The sequence below is a fragment of the Durio zibethinus genome, chromosome 22, assembly GCF_047325235.1.
Source record: "Durio zibethinus cultivar Kanyao isolate XHJ-2024 chromosome 22, ASM4732523v1, whole genome shotgun sequence".
NCBI classification, from domain to species: Eukaryota; Viridiplantae; Streptophyta; class Magnoliopsida; order Malvales; family Malvaceae; genus Durio; species Durio zibethinus.
Window position 1 is genome coordinate 11,581,827 of NC_143183.1, and position 5,007 is coordinate 11,586,833.

The window sequence follows — 5,007 nt, forward strand, 5'->3', positions numbered from 1 at the left end:
CTGACTGGACTGAGGTTTGTAGCAGCAAGATCGGGAGCACGTAGAGGGGGACCCGGTCGCTCCTCGTCTTATGCATCCCGGCCCTCTGGCCGGCTGAGTGCCCGCACGCTCGTTTCGTGGGTTGACTTAGGCATACAGAGTTCATTCGTAGTCTAAGCATACGGAGTTCATTCCTAGTCTAACATCGGACCGGTCTGAAGGTTACGACAGCACATGCTGGGCTCAGGCATGTGCTGGTGCCGCATTTTTCTTCGCCGGGGCACCATCGCTGGAGCATCGTCGGAGAACCTGACCGACGGCATTATGGTTCCGATGATCGGGGGGGCCGGGAAGGGTCTGCGCACATGATGTGCGGTGGGTGCTGGTACTTGGCCCTTATATTGGCCCCCTATCCCTCATTAAATCTTGAGAACTAACATCCCTTTAAAAAGCACTTAAGATTTTACAGGTTTGCTCCCAGTAGCCAGTAAAGTGTTCGGAATGGGGACACTTTTTTCAAATGGTCACAAAATCTTGTACACTTTTCGTTCTTAGCTGAATTTTTTTGTGCATGCCAACAAAAATACAAGGATCACGTCTACCAGGTTTGGGTCCAAAAATCCTTCCGAAAAAATTTTAAAAAATCTTGAACCGTAAAAAGTTTCAAAAATCATGAAAAATAGAAAACGAGTCGTCTTGCCATGAAACTTCACGTGAAGGCTTAAGGGACCATTGTATGAATTTACAAGCCATAAAAATGGCATTGGCATGCAAAAATATGAAGATGTGCCTAAACCCATCTACCACCCTATCGATCCACGGCTTGCGCATCCCGTCTCTCTGGCCGGCGTAGTGCCCGCTCGCTCATTTCGTCGTTTGGCTTAGGCATACGGAGTTCATTCCCAATCTTAGATCGAACCAGATCAAGGGTTGCAGCAACAAGATCGACAGCACACAGAGGGGGACCTGGCCGATCTCCGACTTGCGCATCCCGCCCATCTGGCCGGCTGAGCGCCCGGACGCTTGTTTCGTATGTTGACTTAAGGATACGGAGATCATTCCCAGCCTAAGCATACGAAGTTCGTTCTCCATCTACGATCAGGCCGGAATGAGGGTTACGGCAACACATGCCGGCCTCGAGCATGTGCTAGTGCCACATTTTTCTCCGTCGGGGCACCATCGCCGGAATATCGCCGGAGAACCTGATCGATGGCATTGGGGTTCCGACGATCGGAGGGGCCGGGGGGTGTGCGCACATGATGTGCGATGGGTGCTGGTACTTGGCCCTTATATTGGCCCCCTATCCCTCATCAAACCTCGATAAATCACACCCCCTTAAAGAGCATTTGAGATTTTACAGGATTCTTGCCAGTAGCCATTAAAGTGTCTTAAATGGGGACACTTTTTTCAAATGTCACAAAATCTTGTACACTTCGGGTTTTTAGCTGAATTTTTTTATGTATGCCAACAAAAATACAAGGATCACATCTACCAAGTTTGGGGCCAAAACATCTTTCGAAAAAATTTTAAAAAATCTCAGACCACAAAAGGTTTCAAAAATCATGAGAAATAGAAAATGAGTCGTCTTGCCATGAAACTTCACGTGAAGGCTTAAGGGACCATTGTATGAATTTACAAGCCACAAAAATGGCATTGGCACAGAGAAGGTGTGCCTAAACCCACCTACCACCCTATCGATCCACGACTTGCGCATCCGTCTCTTTGGCCGGCGTAGTTCCCGCCCGCCCGCCCGCTCGTTTCATCGGTTGGCTTAGGCATACGGAGTTCATTCCTAGTCTAAGATCCGACCAGACCGAGGGTTGCAGTAGTAGGATCGGGAGCACGCAGAGGGGGACCAGGCCGATCCCCGTCTTACGCATCCCGCCCCTCTAGCTGGCTGAGTGCCCGCACGTTCGTTTCGTGGGTTGACTTAGGCATATAGAGTTCATTCATAGTCTAAGCATACGGAGTTCATTCCTAGTCTAACATCGGACCGGTCCGAGGGTTGCGGCAGCACATGCTGGGCTCAGGCATGTGCTGGTGTCGCATTTTTCTTCGCCGGGGCACCATCATCGGAGCATCGTCGGAGAATCTGTCCGACGGCATTATGGTTCCGGTGAATGGGGGGCCGGGGGGTGTGCGCACATGATGTGCGTTGGGTGCTAGTAGTTGGCCCTTATATTGGCCCCCTATCCCTCATTAAATCTTGAGAACTCACACCCCCTTAAAAAGCACTTAAGATTTTACAGGTTTGCTGCCAGTAGCAATTAAAGTGTCTGAAATGGGGACACTTTTTTCAAATGGTCACAAAATCTTGTACACTTTGAGTTTTTAGCTGAATTTTTTTGTGCATGCCAACAAAAATACAAGCATCACGTCTACCAGGTTTGGGTCCAAAACTCCTTCCGAAAAAATTGTAAAAAATCCTGAACCGCAAAAAGTTTCAAAAATCATGAAAAATAGAAAATGAGTCGTCTTGCCATGAAACTTCACGTGAAGGCTTAAGGAACCATTGTATGAATTTAGAAGCCGTAAAAATGGCATTGGCACACAAAAATATGAAGATGTGCCTAAACCCATCTTCCACCCTATCGATCCACAGCTTGCGCATCCTGTCTCTCTGGCCGGCGTAGTGCCCGCCCGTTTATTTCGTCGTTTGGCTTAGGCATACGAAGTTCATTCCCAGTCTCAGATCGAACCGGATTGAGGATTGTGGCAACAGGATCAGTAGCACGCAGAGGGGGACCCGGTCGATCCCCGACTTACGCATCCCGCCCATCTGGCCAGCTGAGCGCCCGGACGCTTGTTTCGTTGGTTGACTTAGGGATACGGAGTTCATTCCCAGCCTAAGCATACGGAGTTCGTTCCCCATCTAAGATCGGATCGAAACGAGGGTTGCGGTAGCACATGTCAGCCTCGGGCATGTGCTGGTGCTACAATTTTCTCCATCGGGGAACCATCGCCGGAGCATCATCGGAGAACCTGACCGACGGCATTGGGGTTCCGGCGATCGGAGGGGCCGGGAGGTGTGCGCACATGATGTGTGATGGTTGCTGGTACTTGGCCCTTATATTGGCCCCCTATCCCTCATCAAACCTCGATAACTCACACCCCCTTAAAGAGCATGTGAGATTTTACAGGTTTCCTGCCAGTAGGCATTAAAGTGTCTTAAATAGGGACACTTTTTTCAAATGGTCACAAAATCTTGTACACTTCGGGTTTTTAGCTGAATTTTTTTACGCGTGCCAACAAAAATACAAGGATCACGTCTACCAAATTTGGGGCCAAAAAACCTTCCAAAAAATTTTAAAAAATCCTGGACCGCAAAAGGTTTCAAAAATCATGAAAAATAGAAAACGAGTCGTCTTGCCATGAAACTTCACGTGAAGGCTTAAGGGACCATTGTATGAATTTACAAGCCATAAAAATGGCATTGGCACATAGAAATATGAAGATGTGCCTAAACCCACCTACCACCCTATCGATCCACAGCTTACGCATCCCGTCTCTCTGGCCGACGTAGTTCCCGCCCGCCCACCCGCTCGTTTCGTCGGTTGGCTTAGGCATACGAAGTTCATTACCAGTCTAAGATCTGACCGGGATAGGGTTGCAGCAACAAGATCCGGAGCATGCAGAGGGGGACCCGGCCGATCCCCGTCTTACGCATCCTGCCCCTCTGGCCGGCTGAGTGCCCGCACGCTCATTTTGTGGGTTGACTTATGCATACAGAGTTCATTCGTAGTCTAAGCATACGGAGTTCATTCCTAGTCTAACATCGGACCAGTTCGAGGGTTACGGCAGCACATGCTAGGCTCAGGCATGTGCTGGTGCCGCATTTTTCTTCGCCGAGGCACCATCGTCGGAGCATCATCGGAGAACCTGACCAACGGCATTGTGGTTCCGATGATCGGAGGGGTCGGGGGGGGTGTGCGCACATGATGTGCGATGGGTGCTGGTACTTGGCCCTTATATTGGCCCCCTATCCCTCATTAAATCTCAAGAACTCACACCCCCTTAAAAAGCACTTAAGATTTTACAGGTTTGCTGCCAGTAGCCATTAAGGTGTCTGAAATGGGGACACTTTTTTCAAATGGTCGTAAAATCTTGTACACTTTGAATTTTTAGCTGAATTTTTTTGTGCATGCCAAAAAAAATACAAGGATCATGTCTACCAAGTTTGGGGCCAAAAATCCTTTTGAAAAAATTTTAAAAAATCCCTAACCACAAAAAGTTTCAAAAATCGTGAACAATGGAAAATGAGTTGTCTTGCCATGAAACTTCACGTGAAGGCTTAAAGGACCATTGTATGAATTTACATGCCATAAAAATGGCATTGGCATGCAGAAATATGAAGATGTGCCTAAACCAACCTACCACCCTATCGATCCACGGCTTGTGCATCCCGTCTCTCTGGCCGGCGTAGTGCCCGCCCGCCCGTTTCATCGGTTGGCTTAGGCATACGGAGTTCATTCCGAGTCTAACATTGGACCGGACCGAGGGTTGTGGTAGCAAGATTGACAGCATGCAGAACGGGACCCGACTGATCCCCGACTTGCGCATCCCACCCCTCTGGCTGGCTGATCGCCCGCACGCTCGTTTCGTGGGTTGACTTAGGCATACGGAGTTCATTACCAGTCTAAGCATACGAAGTTCATTCCCAGTCTAAGATCGAACCAGATCAAGGGTTGCAACAGCACATGCTAGGCTCGGGCATGTGCTGGTGCGGCATTTTTCTTCATCGTGGCACCATCATCGGAGCATCGTCGGAGAACCTGACCGGCGGCATTGGGGTTCCGACGATCGGGGGGGTCGGGGGGTGTGCGTACATGATGTGCAATGGGTGCTGGTACTTGGCCCTTATATTGGCCACCTATCCATCATCAAACCTCGAGAACTCACACCCCCTTAAAGAGCATTTGAGATTTTACAGGTTTGTTGCCAATAGCCATTAAAGTGGTGAAAATGGGGACACTTTTTTCAAATGGTTACAAAATCTTGTACACTTCGAGTGTTTAGCTGAATTTTTTT